Here is a 22,605-nt window from a genome sequence, read left to right as displayed (position 1 = left end):
ATAATGACTTCAAATTGAGTGTCTTGCACAGTGTATGTTTAAGTTCATAGACTTAGAGCTGTCATTCGCCTGATTGAGCATTAAAGAAATAAATGTTCTTAAAATATTCCAACTTTTAATAACAAACCTGTTTCTGGTCATGAAGCTGGTCGCAAAATCTACAAAATTGGTGGGTTTAGTTTCAAAGATAACACCACAAAGTAATTACTTTCACTACAAATATATCTGCTGCTTCAAACTGTCAATCTTTCCATCTTTCCACTTAGTGAAAATACACAACTTCTTACATATTTACGACAAGCTGACAATCACATTAAATTGATCTGCGCTCTCCAAATTCAACTGTTAACACAACGATGAAAAGAGTGGAACACCGACTTGCCAAAGCAAAGAACTGTAAAAGGTTGGCAAGTGGCTCAGGAGGTAGAGTCGTCGCCTGGGAATTGGAAGGTTCCTGGTTCGATCACTATGCTTGTGCTCCTGGCACAAGCATTTCATTGTATGTCTGTACCTGTATGGATATGCATGTGACTAATAAACCTGAACCTGAACCTGAACCTGTACACCTCCTGGCACTGTGTCAAAAGAAAAAGAAAAAGAAAAAATGTCCGAGAGCAAGACGGTGAACCATTAATGACTTAAACCCTACTTTGTTGACCGGAGTGCCCAAGGGGTCTATACTAGGCCATTTTTCCCTCCACACGACTCCACGCTTTATCTAAGAGCTATAGCCAATCTACAAGCTCATAACACATCTTGTTGCGATGGGTTCTGAGCTTGATTCTGCCAATAACATTCGCCAACAGAATAGGGATGATAGAGTTCATCTGCATAACTGTTCCCTGGGCACTGCTTAGCTGCCCACTGGCTACCCCATAGGTAAGATAGGTAAAATGCAGCTCTGACAAATTCTGGGTGAAGAAGAATCTATATTGTTTCGCCTGCTAAGGAAGGGAAAATATAAAAGTGGTCATAGGAAGGGTGTAATCACAAACATCATCATCATTGGAGGGTTTCTCTCTATAACAAACTGTTTCTGGTTCAATTACAGCAGTCTAACATAAATACTATACTGTACACACAAGTGATCATCTTCAGGCAGCTCACTAGCTGTATAGTCAACAAGGGGATTACAGCCAGTGAAATGCCTCATAACAATCTTGGCTTATCATCATTGAAGGGTTTCTCTCTGTCAAACTGTGTTTCTAGTTCAATTCCGTCAATTTCAATCATATATTACATTCTAACATAAATACATACTGTACTGTACTTGCAATCATCTGAGCTCACAGGCTGATCAGTCAGCAGTGGGATTACAGTCAGTGAAAAGCCTCATAACAATCTTGGCTGGGCTGGTGGTGCCGTCCGCGCTTTGTTTGACTTTGCTGAACATTTTGTTTTGCTGGTTGCCGTATCTCGCAGCACATGCTGATTGAGGCCAACAGCAGCATGCGCAGTTTGGATCCAGCGGATCCCACATCCGACAATTACCATATGACTGAAAGAGAGAGAGGAAAAAAAAGTCCTCTACGGTTGAGTGAAGCATTTTTGGTGCTGATCTAGGGAGACATTTGGATCAGGTTGTACATGTGCGTGTCTGCGTTCGCCTGTCCGTGTCTGTCTGTAGAGTTTTTCTTTTTTTTTTCTCGACGTTCAGCCCACAGGTATGTCAGCGGGGCGGCCACAATTTACAATGTCTGGAGCAGCGCCGTCCAACTCACGTCCTACACCACCGGGACGACGTCTAGCGCTCTTTACATCAATCTGCTAACTGCCAACTGCTTTCAGTCACTCATCAATAAAACACTCACCCAACATGAGCTCAATTTGAATCAAGGTAAGGAGAAAAACAAGCTCTTAGCGTGAGAGTCAAAAGTGCAGTTTGTGCAGACTTATTAAGGAGTAACAGAAGCTGACATATTTTCTCCCACATCACACTTTTAACTATTTACTTTAAGTCAGGGGTTTTCACAGTGGAGGTCCGGGAACCCCCTGCAGGGGTCCTTGAGAGGGTTCCACAGGGTCCTCGACTAAATGAGCCATGAACCATGGTCCATGCTTACAAATGTGGTTAAAATATGGGTCCATTTGGTTACATTAAGTGCAATCGCAGAGTTAAATTAACGCTAAGGATTTGACTGTGTACTTCTCCAAGAAACAGTGAACACTATGCGGCTCAGATGTGTAAACACCGTCCACAGCCATGATTTTAAGTCACACTACAGAGGACACGATCAAAGTACGTCGGTTCTGGCGGAAGTTCTGGGATTTCTCCAAATTACAGCATCTTAACCTAATTTGGCACCAAACCGTGCTTTAAACACACAGTGATAGAGTGCAGTGTTCTGAGTTACGGCTCTGGCTTATTCGCATAAACTGTATTTTTTTTTCTTTTTCTTTTTTACTACAAACAGTAGATACATTCAAAAACAACCCATCCAAATGTTAACCATACTTTGACACATGCTTGCCAGCTTTCTTTTTTCTCTCTGCCTGCAGCGGTTAAGGTCTTCTTGTCTTTTTTTCTCTCCCCTTTTTGTCAGTTTGTCAGGCCTTTCAGTTAAAACCGAAAGGCCCAAAACATGTAGAGGATGGTCATTGTGAGATTATGGATAGCACGGTTCACCATGTATGTTTTAAAGAGAGGGGGGGGGGGGGGGGGGGGGGGGGATAAGTGCACAGTACACACCATGAAAAAAAGTGCCACTCCCTATACTCTTGATAAACCAACACAGTTTACAGTTTCAACCACAGAATAAATATTACTTAGAACGAAACATCTCCACAGTCCCCACTTCTGACGGCCAGCTAATCATCCCTCTGAGCCGCAAGTATTGTATTTACAAAAGCCAGGGCCTCTTTGAACATCGCTAGAGAAGACACTACAATGACTCTTGAGTGCAGAGGCCCAACAAGCATAGAGGACAGATATTACAGGCCAAGTGATGGGCAACATTTCTATAGGGAAGTATGGTGCACACAAAGCCCTGCTTTCGGGTAGAAACCACATAATGTGACCGTCAGAGAAACATCTCACCCTCAAACAGTACAGCCATTTGCAGTAGCTAGCTTGTGAGAGTGCTTCTAAAAATGCACAAATGTATCACCATCCGTGCGCTGAATATAGCCTATAGATCTATAAGATCCCTGTGCATCAAGGATGTGTAGTAGGTTTATAAATAGTCTAGTTTCGGTCCTCGACACCATCGTATGAAGGTGCATAAATAAATAGGCATTACTTTTTGCAAGGTGATAGGCCCTGTTCAGCAGACATTCACTATGTAGGGCTGGGCAATATATCAATATTATATTGAAAGCGTGTTATGATGAGACTATCAGATCAGATAGTATTTGGAACACAATATTGTGATATCCTGCTTTTTAAATACTTCACTACAGTAAAGTGATGTCATTTTCAGAAGTCAGAACTTACCTGACGGTTGTAGCAGACTTAAACCACTAAGTTATTAAATAGGCATTACTGATTATTACTGATAAAAGAATCTCACCGTCATCGTGCAAATATTTAGCAAAATCATCACCCTCCCCACGATATCACCATCATAACGATATCGAGGTATATGCTGAAACATATTGTGATATTTGAGTTTGTCCTGATTCCTGGTGCAGTCAGGTGACGTTTTGGTCTTTCATTCATGCAAAACACTTGAGCTCATAAAATGGAGTATGACTTCATGTTTGGAGCATGGCAGTTTCATTCAGCAGCGGCGGCGTTGCTGGGAGGTTTGTTTTGAACGCAGTTCAAGTCCAATTAGAGCCACAGTGAGATCCAGCAGGACCGTTCTCTGTCTCAGGTAGTTTTTCTTTTTTCTTTTTTTTTTACAATTCCAAAGGAAGCGTGACAGGCGTCAGCCACTGTTGCCAAAAAGCCCCCACAAACAGAGGTTGCAACCCCTGGCCAAGCAGCCTCCTGCCTCTCACGCAGCCACCACTCCCCATGAAATCATCCACATTACTCTCATTACTACTTTCTGCAACTTGAAACCATAAAAAGGCAAATTACACATAATTTTTGTTCTTTTGTTTTTTTCAAACCTTATTTAACAGTTAGAACAAGAGCACGTTCTTAGACTCGAAACCAATCTTTATGCAGAGTAATGGCCTGGGGGAGTAAGGATTAAACGCAGTGTTTCCACTATCATTTTTTAGTGCTGGTGATTTTGGTTCTGCGTTGACTAATATTGATTGCAGTTTTTGATGGCTCTTCCAGTCACCAGTCGATAATCTAACCATTAGACCAGTGGTTCCCAACCTGTGGGTCGGGAACCCAAGGGGGGTCCCCAAATCAGATGATTAACTTAATGTGCAACATTGTTTTCTCACTCAACAGTAAACAAACCAACATAGAGAAGTGTATAGAGGGTATCTGCACATTTCTAAAGTGACAATTTAAGGACCTTTTAATACCTATAAAAATAACTACAAATTAAACATTGGCCAAATTGTCAAATATTAGAGGCAGAAATAGTGAAAATAGCCCCTTGCAACGCGAGGTGCTGAGAGCTTGTAGATCTGCTATTTTCACAATGGAACCCCCAACACTTAGTGCTCGTAGGTTGAGGGGGTCACCAGTTAAAATATGATTATTTTGTGGGCCATGACCTGAAAAGGTTGAGAACCACTGCATTAGACTACCACCACTGTTCTATGGTTGAACAAAAGTTGACGATTGTTCCCTAGTATCCTACTAGAAACACAGTGCATAAATCACCCATCCCATTATGTCTGGCTTTAATCTCACGAACTTTAGCGCCACTATTTCGGGGGTGAACATTTGGCGAAAATAGCAGATCTACAAGCTCACAGCACATGACAACACGGCTATTTTCACCAGATTTGGAGTTGAGGCGAAAAAGGAGCGGACGATGGAAAGAGCCCTGCATGGGGGTAATAGTCTTGATCTTTGGAACTTGTGTCTTATTGGAGTGTTTAATTAATTTATCATCAGATTGAATTGGAAAAGATTATATCATGGGATGAGGTGGTTAAGAATCAAGAATCACGATGAGACTACAAAACTACAAAACAAGTAACACAAGATCGACTGCAAGAGATTTTATTAGCTAATCTGGACAAACAGAGTTATGTTTCATTTCTCTCCATTTGTCCAAGGTCCCCTGAGATGTAAATTGAATAACACAGACAGACTACTACTATGATGGCAGTGTGCCATTGGCTATACTGTTCATTGTTTAAAAAGGTTACTTTCAGTACAATGCCGATTAAAGCTGCAATCTGTAACTTTTACGTACTACCTGGGATCCGATTCTGAACCAAGGTCTCCCGCGTGAGAGAAAACATTTCTACCACTCATGCAAGGGACAATATCCTTTTTTCAGGGGCGATATTGTGCTTGTGAGCTACAGTCAGTACTACTTGTGTACCAGGTGCCCTAACCCAGTAATTCTCAACCTTTTCAGGCCACGACCCCCAAAAAGATCATATTTTAACTGGGGACCCCCCACCCTGACGAGCACTAAGTTGAGGCATTACATTTTATATAATACGCTTCTATTGTGAAAATAGCAGATCTACATTTGGGGACTCCGACCCACAGGTTGAGAAGTAGGACAGTGCCTACCCGACATCAACTATCGATTCTTTTTTTCTTATCGATTATTCTATCAATTACATTTTCGATTAATCAAATAACCGAGAAGTACCTTTAAAAAAGATATACTGTACTTAAGGATGCATTGTCGTGCAAAAGTGTGAGCTTGTAGATCAGCCATTTTCACTCAAATAAACGTAATAGGGATAGATTAATAATCAATATTTCTTATGAAATCTATATTCTTTAAAATCGATTAAATCGATTCGTTTGATTAACTGTTGCACCCCTAGTGCCTACTGTACGCACTATGCAGTAGTATCCACAGGTGAGAGGCTGCAATCACACTGGAACGCACTGAGTTCAGTCCAAGTTGAGTGTTCAGTCAAAGTCTGTTCCAAAAAAGAATACATTTCCCACAATGCTTTGCGGAAGTGGGTGGTTCCGCTTGAGGAGGAAGCAGATATGGTATTTGGCCATGTAGTTCTTTTGGAGTTGTCATCGGGTGAAGGCAGAGTACTTGCTGCTTTTTGGTGACACGTAAAATGGATATACAAGCTCACAGCGCGCCACCATGCGACACGTTGTGAGCTTGTAGATCTGCTATTTAAAAAAGTTACTTTAGGCACTTGAAGTACATTCTAATGCCAACACTATACTTTTACTCAAAACATTTTGAATTCCAGGCTTTTACTTTTAACAAAGTATTTATATGTTTCAGTATTGATACTTTTATTTAAGCAATGAATTTGAGTATTTTTCCACCACTGTATAAAGCTTACATTTTATTATGAATAGCACATTCAATCAATTGCATCTGTGTAGGCATCACTGTCACCATGTATGACATGTAAAGAAATATTTGTAATATTCATTGTTATTGTCGAATGTTTACTGTGACACGCACTTAACTTTAATTTATTTATAATATTTTTCGTTCTGAAATGGAGGTTTCATGTCACTGCAGTGCAGACAGACTCTGCTGATGTGGAGTACAAACTACAAGTGAACACAGCTGTGTGGGATTGCATCATGGCCTTTCTCTCCTATTGGTTGGCAGTTGAACCCTGCCCTTCTGTCTCATCAAGTGCATCTTGTCTGCCCTCTACTGCTTGCCTACAACTCTCTGTGCTTGTGCTTAACTCATTCCCCGCCTCCCCCGATAGTCCCGAGAAAATCCCAATGTCGTTCCCCGCCAGGCCTGATAGTCCCGAGAATTTGCTTTTATATAATGTAATGTTTAATTACATTCTTCCACAGCCCGTCACAAAGTCTGAGCCTTTTATCTTAAAGGGAACCTAAAATATCACACATCAAAGTAAGTGTGTTTGAAAAAAATACTGTAATAATGTATAAATTGCAATACAAATGTATAAATCTCCCCATAACCCACAGTGAACTGGCAAAAGACGCATTTGAGCTCAAAAGGCTGGCTGCCGGGAAAAAAAAGAGAAGAAAAAAAGTGTGAGAACAGCTGTGTGTGTGTGTGTGTGTGTGTGTGTGTGTGTGTGTGTGTGTGTGTGTGTGTGTGTGTGTGTGTGTGTGTGTGTGTGCTTCCCTCCAGGACCACTATATCTCTGTTTCAGTGGTCCCTGTTGGACCCCCTGATGGTGTTCAGTCCCATAAAAAAACAGTGCTATCAGTGAGATCTGCCTCTCTCTCTCTCTCTCTCTCTCAAGACACAAAACACACAATTATCGCCAATTCGCCATATAAATGCTTCTAAAACGTACCTGATAATGATGATGGTTGATTTGAATCCACACCCTGGGTTATAATCCATATATCCAGGCTATAATATTAGTTTTGTAATGGTATTTAGTCCACAAACTTTAGTCTACAAACAAGCCATGATCGCCTTTGCAAAGGTGGGGGTCCCTGGTCGCCTTTCTAACGGAACCAATAAGGGGTCCGCGGGTCCAATGCTTCGCCGACCTCCCAGAGCAGTGCGGAGTTACATAACATTGTAAAATCAATCAATAAGCCGATCATTTGTTACATAAAGTTCACATGATCCAGTTGCAGGGACAAGTGGTCCCTGTCGATGGGGTCTCACAAAGGGGGTCCCCTGGTCTCCAGCCAACACTTAGGGAACCAGGTGGGCGTGGGGGTCCCTGGCCCACGCTCCACCAAAACAAGCATCAACTACAGCCAACAAGCGATCGATCAACTACAGCCTCGCCTCGTTAGCAAACTGCGTCTGCCCTGCTCTTGCCAGGGCAGTGCAGAGGATTTTTTAGGGGCAGGGGGAGACATTTTCTAACATGTGCTAGAATGTGAAAATAGCAGATCTACAAGCTCTACAAGCTCTCAAAGTGTCGCAGAGCGACGTGTTGAGAGATTGCTGATCACCTTGTTGAACAAATGTCATAGCAATCCATTCTAGAGGTGTATTCTAGAAGTGTTATTGCGACCGTCAGGGAGCAGTTTACTATGAAAACCTCCACCGGCCGTCCGTCGGTCGGTCACACGTCACACGTCACACCTTTGCCCTGCTCATATCTCCGCATCAGTATATAGGGCTTGTTTGTTTATTGTATGACATCACGCCACATCATCAGCTGTGGACTCTGTGATGTCATCGTATCGCATCAGTATATAGGGCTTGTTTGTTTATTGTATGACATCACGCCACATCATCAGCTGTGGACTCTGTGATGTCATCGTATCTCCATATATGGCCATCTCCGTATATGGAGATATAAGTCGTCCATGCCCAAGTATGGGCTGGTGAGGTCAGACTTTGTGTGATGCGTAGGTTATCTCAATATATGGAGATTCAACATTCCAGGCAATGCTCTCTTCCCTGGTGAGAATTGCCCCTTTATATAGGGCTTGTTTGTGTATTGTATGACATCACGCCACATCATCAGCTGTGGACTCTGTGATGTCATCGTATCTCCATATATGGCCATCTCCGTATATGGAGATATAAGTCGTCCATGCCCAAGTATGGGCTGGTGAGGTCAGACTTTGTGTGATGCGTAGGTTATCTCCATATATGGAGATTCAACATTCCAGGTGTAACTATGGCTACCCGTATGACGTGAGAGGTGGAGGTTGTGATATTTGTGGAGATAAGCGACCAACGGTCGCTTATCTCCCGATTAGGGAGTCTTACTGGTTGTAAAGACTCATGCCCCCTTTGATGTCAATGTGTGTGTGTGCACCTGTAGGCCTACAGAGCGCAACTAGCATTTACACACAGAAACAGAGAGACAGCGCCCCCAAGTGACTTGTAGCAGACTTGTAGAATACTGTAGCAGTAATAGTATATCAATGTGAACTTGCTGTTTTTGGTCAGACATAGCATATAAAAATATTTTTCTCTGCATTTTTCTAAACAGAAAATTCTAAACATAATTCCTATTACATAATTACATTAGTACACTTATCTGATAAGTGCCTGACGCCATAAATACAAATATCAACTGAGTTATTCGCTCGAAAAGCCATCAATCACAAAAAGGTCAATATCTCCAGTTCTTTCAATTATAGCTGGATTTTGGTCAAAAATGGCTATTTTGAGATGGCTGCAACTATAGAAAAAAAAGCTTTTTATTTATTTATTTTATTTTTCGGTGAGACTAGAGTTTGTCCTGTTTCATTTGAGGTTCTGTATGACATTGTCGAAAAAATACAGAATTTAGGAAAAATGTCAATATAAAAAAAATATATCAATTTTTTTATTAAACAAAATGGCAGGAGAGCCATACAGTCAATGTTAAAATGGCGGCCAATGTGTTAAGCAAGTTGGGTGGTGTTTGATGCATGCAACAGAACACCACAGGACTCTCACTAGACTTCAAACCATGTGACTTCCATCCGGAATGCATTGTGCTGTCTCTGCCCCCCGCCTCCCCCACACAACTCTCACTCAACTTAGTGCTTAAATGTCTGTAGCCAGCCAGAGAGAGCGATGGAGAGCTAATGTAGTGTGAAGAAGCACTGAAGCTGGTTGCACACTGCTGCGTTTTTCTTTGCGAAATGCGTTTTTCAGGGCAAGGAGAGAGAGAGAGATAGAGAGAGCAAGGGACCGAGTGGTGCGCGAAACGGGCGGCAGTGTGCAAACGTGACTGACATAACGTGAGGTTGATTTTTTTATTTGCGTGCTCCGAAATTCACTCCGATATTCGGCCCGAAAAACGCAGCAGTGTGCAACCACCTTGAGGCAGAGACAGACATGTGCCACAGCATAGCAGCTACAGTAGACTAGAGTACCACCAGCAGTCTGGCCTCACATCGAACTGAGACCCAACCGCTCCTTGGATCTCTGTTCAAACCACGGAACCCTCCAGGCTTATGCGCCGTAGCCGTAACCGGCTGAGGAGCCAAGTCCACGCTGTAAACGTCCCAGGCCGTCCACACAATGTTCACCAGCCCCCTGGAACGGTTCGACACTGTTCTAGCTTGTTAAAGTTGGTACATGGAAAAGCAACATCAAACCACCCGCATTCTAAGCCCAGTATGACTTAATTTGTCGCAGATCTGGAAGTCACACTTCGCTCAAAACATTTCTGTAAGAAAAAAAAACCAAAAAAAACGGGCGGGTATGGATGGGGGCACAGCAGCAATGAGCACATGAAGGCACATTTCTGTTCCAATTTAGCAGAAAATATGTTGGCCTTGCGTCTGACTCCTTTCCAGCTGGAAATAGTCAAGTTTTAGGATCTACATTTTTTTCCAGTTTACTTTAACTGATCACACTATAAGCACATGTTTATAATTTAGGACAGTCCTGCTGCTTATAATGATTTTGCAGCCAGAGTCTGAACTAACACGTTTGATTTCAGACATATTAGCTCATGTAGGCTTTACACTACACCACTATGTCCACTTGCTGTATCCGACTACTGTGTATACCCTACGTGACTCGTCTTGATTAAAAGAATCAAAAGTAAATGAGTTAAAATGAGGCATGGTGTCCTGCGATCAGAGTGCTAAGCCTTCTCCACAGACCGCGCTTGCACTTAAGACGACCCTTGGAGCTCTTCTTATGCGGGGGTTTAGTTGTACATAAAAGCGTGCCTTGGCAGGTGGCTTAACAACACATAAACTTGGATACTGGCACTTTTGAATTACGCGATAGTGATCCAAATCTTCCTGTAATACGTGTGACTGCAATTCCATTGTGAACCACAATGGAAACAAGTCTTCAGGCTTCAATTCTCAACCGACTGCTATAATTCAACGTTCTCTGTAATCAACAAGTATCGCTGTTAATACGGTAGCTGAGCTTGAAATGGAAGTGTCAGATGCACTCCCAGTGAGCACAGAGGATCCCTGGCAAGCATGATGAAGTAAAAAGCAACAGCAACTGCTCAACCCGTTTCAATCCATCTGATCTGAACACAACACTCATGTTTCACTCACAATTGAGGTGCCATTTCAAGCACTTAATCCTTAATTAACCCTGACATAAAAGGTTACAGCTGCCTGTTAGACAAGCGATTATGGAAACAAACGGAGCGCCTCTTTTACAGCAGATGCTGAGGTGCGCACAAAGAATATCTGGTCTCCAAGCAATGTTTTAGATCAGATATGTTTGTGCAGTAGCATGCAACTAAGTGAACTATGCGAATGTCTCTCAACTCACGTTTGGAGAGCTCAGTCAGGCTATCACTGTGAGGAAAGAGAAAGGGGAGAAACGCAACACATTGGGATACTTTAGTATGTAATAGCCATCTGAGAATGTGAAAATTAGATGTTAAGATATGACAGATGTCTGTGGGACATCAATCCTTTCAATGTGATGATTCGGAGCTTTTGTTTCACCTGCGTCCCCTGACATGATTATATCACATTATTAATGCTGGTCCGAGTGCTCCCACTCGCATGCTTTCACTTGAGGCTCAAGGATGCTAGGAAAGCATTCTGTAATTTTGATAGCAACACTTAAAGTCACCAAAGATAGCACTGCTGCTCCTTGCACAAAGCACAAATGTAATTCTTAAAGGAAATGGCAGCAGAGACCCTGAATGGTTTGATAAATGTAACGCCCCAAACCACACTGAATAATCCAGGGCTGTATAACGGCTAGCGTCTAGCGCTGGTGATGCTCTGGGTCACACCCCCACAGAGCAAATCAAGATATAACGCCACATGCTAAGTTGCGCCGTCAAAATAGGGCCCTGAGGTTTTTGACTTTGTATAGTCCAGTGGTCAGTATAGTCAGTCTCCCACTGAGAAGCACCACGGATAACGAGGAAGGTGTCAACACTTGCCAAGAACTTGAAGAATGTCACTTGTGTTGCTATTGTCCTGAGTGTGCAAAATGTGTCCTGACCGCAGGGATCAGGCTGACCATGGACAGAACTGGGCATTGAGTCACATGGTGTTAACTCAGCTTTAGTCAAAGTGTCCCTGTGACACAGACCCAGCAGGCAAGGTGAAAATAGCAAAACAAAAAGTTAATTAGCCGATCTACATGACACGCTATGCGCTAGTAGATCTGCGTCTATAATGACATGCCCACAATAGGGACGCCAGGTTGAAAGTGGTTACTGCATCACGTTTAAGGGTGGAGAGCTCTGTATTGCAGCCAATGGGTAAAACAGGCCCAGCTTCGGAAATGACTTGGTTCATTAAAACAAGGTGCCAGCGAAATGAGGGCCACATGAAAAAGGTGTTCAGCTGAATGAGAAGAAAAAAAGAAAAAGAAAATCCCTTCAAGTTAATGACCTGGCTGCCACTCAACACAGACTGAGTCACATGCAGGTCAAAATATTCAATATAAGAAGTTAAGATAGTCTGTCCATGATCAGATTCTATTCTAGATAAAGATGCTGCCTGGTCTTTTGTCTCCTCATTGTAAAGCCAGCAGGTTTGAAAGCCTAACTCTTACAAGATAATTGATAGCATGATATTAAGACAAATATCAACATGTAACCAGCCCTTCGCTGAAACAATGGCATGAATGACAAAAACATGACCTGACTGCACTGATAATGATCTTTATAGTCATTGTCTGCCTGACATCTCGTCTCCATCTTTACTGACAGAGACGTCTATTTCAAGTAAATCTGGAAACACTCTTGGTACATTTAGCCCATCTGTCCAGCCCTGCCTCTCAGTACGGGGTTCTTTACGGTTCTCACCACTGCACTCCATTCAAGAATGAACAACTTAGGTTGGTTCACTTCTTCCTTATTAATATCTTTATGATGGATTTTGACATAAGTCCCGTGTACCAGGTCAAATCCCACATGTGGATCCCCTAATGTGAGAGAGACCTTGTGAAAGCCTCTTTTGGAGAAACTGAAAAAGGTTCCTGACCTAAGTGCACGTTTGTGCGCTTCGGTCGGTTCCCACGTTCCATCAAGTTGATGGCCATTCAAAATGAGAATGACCTTGATCGTAGTGGACCTGTAATAGGGGCAAAGTGTCCAATGTGAGAAATAACAACTACCAGGATGACCCTAATGCACGGGCTTACGTTCCTGTAAAATGTTTTACAGTGTAGCCCAGATTCCAAAACAAAGGTCTCAGTGTTCATAATGACAGCTTTAATTAGTCAAATATTAAGCACAATGGAAAAATGGGAAGACTGGTTTGATAGTTTTCTTTGCTAATTGGTTTGAATTGATTCAGTTACGCCATACTGCATTGTTTCACAACGTGGTGTCTTCCAGGGGGGCCAACCAAATGGACACTTATAGGTCTGTAACCCAGAGAGAGAGAGAGTCAAATTAACGTTGAGGATTTTGCACTGTAGTGTAGATTGGGCTCCCAAATAAAAAAAAAAACATGTCAAATAGGGGCCCATGGTCTAATGGGAAATTAAAAAGCGTTCGCTGCCATAATGAGTTCTGTTCCAACACAACACTGTAACCCAAGCATGTGCTTTGTTACAATTAGGGATGGGACAATATGAAAATGTCATGTTACAATTATTGTGACCAAAATAATACAGATTTACGATATTATCGCGATAATCAAAATATATGCAACATACATCCATTATTCTGGGGCAGAACGTTTGCCAAAAATAGACGTCTCACACTGCGACGCGTTGTGAGCTTGTAGAACGGCTATTTTTGGCAAAGAGATTTGGTATAGAGTGAAAAAAGAAAAGACTGTACAAAGTACGTTATTTCCAGGTCCGTATTACCAATTATAGAGGGGTTTAAGTGGTACCAGATATGCAGATCAAATGGGAATTGATCCCAGTGCATGACGTAGGACAATCTCACCCTGAATTTAAATCGCCACGATAAGATTATTGTGAGTGTTTTCTTTAGCACGATAAACGATAATAGAGATTATCGTCCCATCCCTAGTTACAATCAATAAGAAAGATGCTCCACCAGTCATTACCGAGTGGCACAGATCCTCCGCCAACATCTGCCTCCAATCCTCTTCATGATAATGTCCAGTTTATGCGCTCCAGTCAGTCGGTGCAGGTGTTATGGACTTTATGGCACTCGGGAATGGAATCACCGTGGGAGTTAATCTATGACTCATAAGGATGGACTTTATCACTCTCTGGGCAAGCACTAGAAAGACAAACATGTGGTTTATGTTTCTGCCCGGCCCCCTCTACACCCCCTTCCCACCACCACCCCAACCCACCCCACCCCAATTCCTTCTTTTTTCTTTAAAGGAAAATGTTGCTGTTATTGTTCAACTCATTTTCCACGTATCATTCCCCTGGTGAACACACGCTCCATATATTATGTTTCATAATACAGAACATAGTGCTCGTTGATATCATAATGGCTCTGTTATATCTTAAATCTAACAAATGGCAAATCAAAATACCAGTCTGACAGCAGACATTCTTGGCAAGCTGTAGTTCATCAATGGAATCTGTGTGACGAACAATTTACTGTACAAGAAAGACCTAAAATGTTCCATTATTGTAAATATGTTAAACAATAAACTATATTATTGTTAGTCATACAACATTCCAAATCATGATCAAAGAGACCTGCCCGCTGTTAGGTCTATATGGATAAAGAAAAACAGGAGTGTGCACGGACAATGTTACATCGTTTGATATACATCCCCCGAATTCCTCTCCCACGCTGCGCGAGAAATGTGTCTTTCCGTCGGAAGAGTGAGGGAGAGGTGAGCCGAGAAATAAGGTGGGGTGGCTCAAATTAGCACACCTGTTCGTAATTTATCACACATAAACCTCACACCTAATTTTCACACCTGTAGCTCAATGTGCTGGAAGTCTAGTAATTGACTCACACACACACACTCAGTACACGCACACATGCGCGTACGTACAGGGGCTGTTAAGCGGGGCTTGGCCATAGGTTCTTTCAGCGCAGGCGGGGCAGGGGACGTCACCAGTGAGTACCAGTGGACAGGGCGTGAAGGCGTGCTTGGAATATTTGCACCCCATGTAGCGTGGCGGCCCTCCAGCCACTCCCCCTCCCCCGTCACCTCAACTAAACCCATTCCAGCCTTCATCTCGCACACCTAAAAAACACAAGGAGATGATGGATGTGGCGTCGCCGACTGCCAGAGAGAGAGAACTCTGACAGTGTTAAATTGGACTCTCTCAAAGGTCCAAATTAACACTTGTATTTTGCTGTGCAAAATCCTTCGAAGAACAGTGGTTCTCAAAGTGGATTTCAGGGACTCTCTAGGAGCTATAGAGCATCGCAGCGGAAGTGGTTTAATGGTGCCACTTGAAAAATCGTCATTAATTTTCCCCATAGGCTTTTACAAAAATATTTATAACAATTATGTTAAGCCTAGAACCAAGCCATCCAGGATGGCAGTGAATCATGACCATAAAACCTTTGATCCTATGTGAAAATATATTTTAATATTACATTATTTTATATACTACATTTAATAACTACCCTTTGTTTAGCGATTTTCAAAATGTTCTTTTCATAGAAACAAAGGTTGTATGGTCATGATTCACTGCCATCCTGGATGGCTTGGTTCTAGGCTTAACATAATTGTTATAAATATTTTTGTAAAAGTCTATGGGGAAAATGAATGACGATTTTTAAGTGGCACCAGTAAACCACTTCCGCTGCGATGCTCTATAGAAGTCTAAATTGACCCTTACAAGTCTGTAACATTTGTACACTGTCAAAGTTAAGCGGAGAGACCTTCAAATATCAAAAGTTTGAGAACCACTGCTCTAGAATCCAGATGGGAGTCCGTTTGATGCATCACAACACAAACAAATGTCACATCCAAACAAACACTCCCACGCTGGGGCCTGACGAGAGTCGAGATGAGTACCACGTCCCGTCCCCTCCATCCATCCATCTATCAGTCCGTCCGTCCGCAGACCCCTCTCTCTCCCTCCTGCCAGGGAGTGGGGGCGAACATGAACCGTGGCCATGCAGTTCTACCTCATTGACCCTTTAACAAGATACAACCTCACACCCCTGCTAGCCCCGGAGGCCCACGGGGAGATCTGAGGTGATCGCCAGGGTCAAAAGTGGATTGCTCCACGGGGGGAAGAGATGAGACACGGTCTCCCCTTTTTTTCACACATGGTGCCTGCCCATGAAAACCAAACATCAAAGCATCTACCCCCGCACGCACGCACGCGCACACACACACACACACACACACACACACACACACACACACACACACACACACACACACACATACACAGACACACACACGCACACACCCCTCCCTGGGCCGAGTCCAAGAGCTACACTAGATGCTTCACGGGAAACCTGCACAACACTGCTTTACTTCCCCCCGCTTTAACTGGAACCTGTTTCGTATGTGAATAATGGGCAGGCCATTAGCGGGCGATCGGGGCGATTAAAGCATTAAATACATGGAGCGTGTATGCGGATCATTTGGCGTAGATGTTCTGTAGCCACACATCTGGGTGAGGCAGAGCCCAATGTCAGTCACACACCACTCGGTCAGAACACGCCGGGGCCTGATTCTGATCCAATTACACACGAGATAGGCGATTTAGTGGGAATCTTTTTTAGGCACAATTATTGAGGACATAATGAATAATCTTAGTTGCTGAACGCCTGACTTGTGGAAGCAGAGGTCCAAACACACATTATAAAACCAGTGGTCCTCAACCTTTTCGGGCTGTGAACCCCCCCAGAATAATCATATTTGAACTGGGGACCCTGCACTTGGAATGTAGGAGTTGAGGCAATCCCTTTTGTTTGACTCTCTTCCAGAATTTTGAAATAGCAGATCTAGGAAACAAATTGATGCTTACAAGTCTGTAACTCAAAGAGTGTACAAATTTCGTTGTGGTTTCATTTGTACAAAAAAAAAGGTTCAGAATAACTGCTGTACGGAGTAGAGTTGACTATGTATTAGACCTGGGGATTAAATGGAAAATAAAGAATCCAGTTTGTTAAAAGTAAAACACCATAATTTTGAATGTTAAAATGTAATGCAAGTGCAGACATCATGCATGCAGCACACAGACACACCACAGTATATGAGCTTTCGAAGGAGTCAAAAGGGGAAAACCGTAATAGTCTCATCTATTTCTTTTTTTAATAACCATGTGGTGGCACAGGATCATGCTTTCATAGGAGTAAAGTATTTTGCAGGCAAAATAAACTGACAAAAGAACAGACTGTGTGTACAGTTAACCTCACTCGATTAATGGTCCAGTGTGTGCCGCTTCTAGATATGGAAACGTAACTGTACTATTTTATGCAGGCGTCACATGAAGTGAGCTCAGGTACATGAGAAAACTAGAAATGAGGGCTTTGGATATTGTGATACAGGGAATTTTTGAATTAGGACTCAGGCTTCCATCCAAAGCCTTGGGTGGCATGAAATGCCTAAGTGTACGATTACAAGGACACAACAGAGTCTCAAACTAGGATGCATTAACCTCTGCCTCACAGGTGACTACATGCCGCGGCATTCACTGTGATAAACGAGCAACAAATTGGGTTTTCATGTAACGACTGCTGTTAAAGCAAAGCCCCGAGGTAATGTATCTGCTAAAGAGTTGCGTGATAACAATTCAACCAGGGGAGACGTTTTCATTGAACAGTCAGACATTCCCAGAGGAGTCAAGAGGACCTGCTGTAATTTTACAAATGATCATCCATGTGTTGTTTTCTAAAAAGCTGTTACATTCCCCTGTGAGACAACCAATCTTAACTGTTGTTTTTAAGGATATTTTCACTGTCGGGCAGAAACTGTGTAATGTCCAAAACCGTTACTTTTCAAGAAATCCAAAGGATCCATTATAGTTATTATTTAGTCAAGTTGTTAGAACTTTTCATGGTTTCAATATTCATAAAACCCAAAGACAGACACATAACAACCACTTTCAATCTGGCATCCCTATTTTTGGCATTTCATTCTAGGTGAAAATCGCATTTCATTGTAAGTCATCGCATCACGGCGCTGAGCTTGTAGATTGACTATTTTAGTTGTATGACAAAGTATAAAATAGGTCAGTCATTTATTTAAAAAGATTACATAAAAAGGAATACAATTACGATATTATTGTTCACGAACACCTACGCGTGCGACTGTGCGTGCATGTGTGTTTTTGTCCATTGATGATGATAACCAGCCGCAAATTTTGGCTACTGTCCATTACGGCACCAAGGCGGTACCATCTCTGAAGCCATTAGCTGGTAAACATGTAAACTACACGTGACCCCTGCTTGCAGAGACCTATTAGTTATGACTCCTGCTGGTGACAGTTGTTTACACAGCTAAGGCCGGTGCTCCTGAAACCTGGCCTGGGTTCAAATAAAATAATATCCAGTTAAGGAGAAGCCAGCCAAGATGTAATACAAGTGCATAACCGTAGGGAAAAAAAGGGAAGGAATGTGAGAAATGTTAATGGACTATTTTCTTCCACGAGTTTTTACTTTTTCTTTACCATTCATCTTTACCACAGTCTTGTTTCATTGTTTGGTCCTTAAAACAAGGTTAGCAAGAAACCCTAATGGGGCAGGGAATGCAAAAAAACTCACCACAATTGAGGTTGTCTGTGACGAGGCAGAACCTAAAAATGTGTTATGTTAAAATCATAATACAGCTTGCAAATTCCCCCGACAAATTATACTTAACAGATCCCAAACAGGGACAGAGGAGCTCTCTTTTTATGTACAGAGTGTGTGTGTGTGTGTGTGTGTGTGTGTGTGTGTGTGTGTGTGTGTGCGCGCGTGCGCGCGCGCGCGCGCGCGTGTGAGTGTGTGTGTGTGTGTGTGTACAGTATATCCGTGTCTGTGTGTCTAAGGCTCTCTTTGGCATGCAACCAGAACCAAGTGCATAAAATGTGCATGGCCTTGAGTCAACATCAACAGCAAGACAAACAACAACAAAGGCCGCAACCGCACGACTGAGCCAGTCATGCACTATATTACAGTGAACAGGGCTGGGCCCATTCTCAGGGGCTTGACACAGGGCTAGGGCCCTGAGAGAGAGAGAGAGAGAGAGAGAGAGAGGGGAGAGAGAGAGAGAGAGAGAGAGAGAGAGAGAGAGAGAGAGAGAGAGAGAGAGAGAGAGAGAGAGAGAGAGCGTAACTCAGTTCAATAAGAATGTTGTCAGACTGCACCCTAATGACTGCAATCTTCAGAGAACGCATCATGGACTGTTAGAAAAGAACCTATAGCTGATCACACAACGCCCCCCCATGCAGCGACAGCTGTGCACAACCAGGTCAAGGTAATCCCATCCACGTCTACCGGTCTGGAGGGATGAAGTTCTGACGGGGGCAGACAGGATGGTTGTTCCAGTTGCGATATTAATTACATGATTGATGTTCCATCTTATTGCTTTATCCTGATAAAAGACGGATGTACTGTATGTCTCATTCAATCATTCTTCCAACCTTATGCTGCATCCTCTCTCTCTCTCTCTCTCTCTTTCCCTCTCCCATTGCTTTCTTCCTCTCCACTCCCCTCTGCTCTGACCACATAAATCTAAAGGGGATGACCCTCTAAGACCTCTTTACATCTGACACGCACGCTATCTCTCCTCTCGTTTTTTCTCTCACTCTCTTCTCTCTCTCTCTCTCTCTCTCTCCCTCTCCCTCCGCAGAGGGAGTCAGAGAGACAATGAGCTCAGAATCGGGGCCCACTAATGACTACCAGCCCCGGGCCTGATTAAAAACACACTGGGTGCTTCTGCACTCCGCAGGCAGCCATGAGGCCTTCCCCTCCTCACACCACAAGGCCCGAGAGCCAAGAGATAGAGGCACGGCCCCAATCTCAACACGATTCCACGCTCTAAAAAAAGCTTCTAAATCCCGCGTAAGCCCTAGCCATTGTAGCACTCAAAGCTCTAGTCCAAGGCTAAATCCAAAGGCCAGTCTTATTTAGTCCAAGTGTGCCCAATTACCAGTCCAGGCCTCAGCCAAAACCATAACAAAGCCTCGCCGACTGCAGTCTCAGCCTCATAGAGGGCTCATGTGAAGAAGAAAATTAGTTTTGAGATATATGAACTACTTAAGGTGGGTCGTGCTTGATTTATCACGTCAAACACATCACGGCTAAATCGCCTACAGAGAGACAAGATCAATCAAGCGCTCCTCTGGTTTTTCAAGTGTTTCCAAATGTATTCGTCGCCTACTCCTAGTACGCTTGGCTTTATTCTTTATGTATTTCATCCCAGTGTGCTGAGCTGTGCTCATCATTCCTCAAGACTTGCCGTCGATTCAGTGGTACGGAAGCCGGGGTGTCGGACGGGCAGCGGGACAAGTATGTCGGATCACCTTTACCTCTCCCAAAGTCCACAGTGGGACCCACAAATTACAGACGCACTCCCCAGAGAGACGCTTTATTGCATCTGACCAGCTCACTTCCTCTCCATACCGAAGGCATTGCATGCTGAGCCTTATTTTGATGTGGCGTGTAAGCATAATTAGAGGTCCCATAAAAGCGGAGAGAGGAGGAAAAAAAAGGAGGCATGTCCATCTGTCGAGTGTTAAGGGGTTGGGGGCAGGGGGGGGGGGGGGTTGCGTGGGGGGGTTAGAGCTCCATGTTCTGGATCACAGCACCCCCGTTGCTATGACAGCAGCCATTCCAACAGGCACGGATGCAGATACCCCTTAATGGCAAATGAGGACCTGTGTGTGTGTGTGTGGGTGTGTGAGTGCGTGCGTTGTGCGTGCGCTGTGCGTGCGCTGTGCGTGCGTGCATGCATGTGTGCGTGTTTGTTGCTTCTACACAGATTTGTGTATTTTCTCAAGGGAGCTCCTGGTTTCAAATTACCAGGCCTTGCAGATCGATCCAAAGTAGGTACCAGGCTCTGCGCACACAGGCCAACACACACCGACATGGAAAACAAGGAGCAGATATGTGGCCTTTTGCAGTAACAAAACACTAGCCCTAAAGCATCTTCCCCGGCGTCTCCTCACCACTTTAAACCCTCTATATATGACCTGGCTCTGTACTTGGTCTGCTCTTGTTTCCTTCTACACCAAATCTCTTTGCCGTGCCTGTAGGTAGATCAGCTGTTTCTGGCTCACTCAACATTTAACCATTTACAATGTAGGCATTTAGCAGACACTCTTAATCCAGAGTGTCTCACAATAAGCAAGGACAGCACAGGGTAAAACATCAAATGCAAAGAAGTAGGAATTCTAAAAACGTAGGTAAACCAACAACTTATTCAATAAAATCAAAACATCAAAAATCTGTACATCGAAGTTTTACACACTATAGCTTCGATGTAGGCTACGATAGGATGCCATGTAACAACATTACACTCTCCAAACAATGAGTCAGCCTGGGTCTATTTCCGACCGTTAGGTCAATGTGAGGTTAGGGGGTTTATGGTTAGGGTTAGTTAATGTCGGACCAATGGGACTTTCTTAGTGTAAGGCAGGTTTAGCAAGCGCTACCAGAGAGAGTGACTCCAAATTGAGTGAAATAAAAATTTCTCTGACAAAATACGATTATTTTGTGTGTGTGTGTGTGTGTGTGTGTGTGTGTGCGTGCGTGTGTGCGTGTGTGCGTGTGTGTGTGTGTGTGTGTTGGGGGGGGGGGGGGGGGGAGGGGTGTCTCTAGAATCTTTCTTTGAGGCATGGTTCCCAAAAGACCCAAACTAGTGTAAATAGCGGATTTACAAGCTCACAATGCGCCGCATTACTAGCTTGTAGATCTGCTATTTTCACTGTTTAGTAAACATTTGTTTTCTAATCTAGGTAATTTCTACGTTATTATTATTATTATTATTATTTATTTTCATCCCACAATCTTTGTGCCAATTGCTTAAAGGAGTAGTTCACCACTTTTCAACCTGTCTTCATATAATAGGTCCTCACTAATGTTCATGATAAAATATCACAATTTTTTTCTACTCAGTCCAAGTCTCCTAGGAGAGCTGTGGGAAGTTCAGAATCCATCGTCTTGTGACATCATCATTTTCCCCCCAAAAAATGTAATCAATATTTTTTTTTAAATATTTTGATTTTTATTATTGGCTTCCACTTTAAAATTGCAACTTTTCAGGAATAGAAAGCCTGCAGTTTCTATAAACTGGATTGGCAATTGATGATGTCACAAGACGATGGGTTTCTGACCTGCCCACAACCCTCCTCTGAGGAAAAAAAAAAAAAAAAAAAAAAGAATATTTATTTACTATTTTTGAGTGAGGACCAATTATATGAACATAGGTTGAAAAGTGGTGGAGTGCCCCTTTAAGCTGTAATCCTGGGCGCTACCCTCCCTCTGCCAACCTGGAGAGATCTCCGAACTGAGCTCATGCTTCCTTCAATGCATGAGGAGTGAGCAGGCCGCTTCTGATCACCTGACAGGGTGGAGTTTCCCCAGTTGGACGTAGCGCATGTAAGGAACACGTTATTCCCCTCCATAATCTGGCGCCCCGGGTGACCAGGAGAGGCAGTATAGAGACTACTGCATGTTTTTTGTGAGGGTACCTATAGGGGACGCGGAGAGAACATGCAAACTCCACACAGGAAGGCCCTTTCCCAACACGCCCGACAGGGCCCACAGCGTCCCCGGGTGAATCTTTAAAAACTCTTTTAAAATAATAATTGACAAAGTTTAGCAACCCAAAATTTTAGAGATATTCACTCGCGACCCACGAAAATGGATCTGCGACTCACAAATAGTTCTGGTACC

General features: G+C 43.2%; 1 protein-coding gene across 1 annotated transcript in view; it reads right to left on the bottom strand.

Annotated features, from left to right (window-relative positions):
- rspo2 (R-spondin 2) overlaps positions 1–13,985 on the bottom strand; it is a 58,512-nt gene extending 44,527 nt beyond the window's left edge. Inside the window, exon 1 of the mRNA XM_080748189.1 lies at positions 13,889–13,985. The gene's annotated coding sequence lies outside the window, so the exon portion shown is untranslated. The remainder of the gene's footprint in view (positions 1–13,888) is intronic.
- Positions 13,986–22,605: the final 8,620 nt, after the last annotated feature.

The sequence above is a fragment of the Nannobrachium achirus genome (genome assembly GCF_963921795.1).
Source record: "Nannobrachium achirus genome assembly, chromosome: 2".
In the NCBI taxonomy this organism is placed as follows: Eukaryota; Metazoa; Chordata; class Actinopteri; order Myctophiformes; family Myctophidae; genus Nannobrachium; species Nannobrachium achirus.
This window is presented reverse-complemented; position numbering and strand designations above follow the sequence as displayed.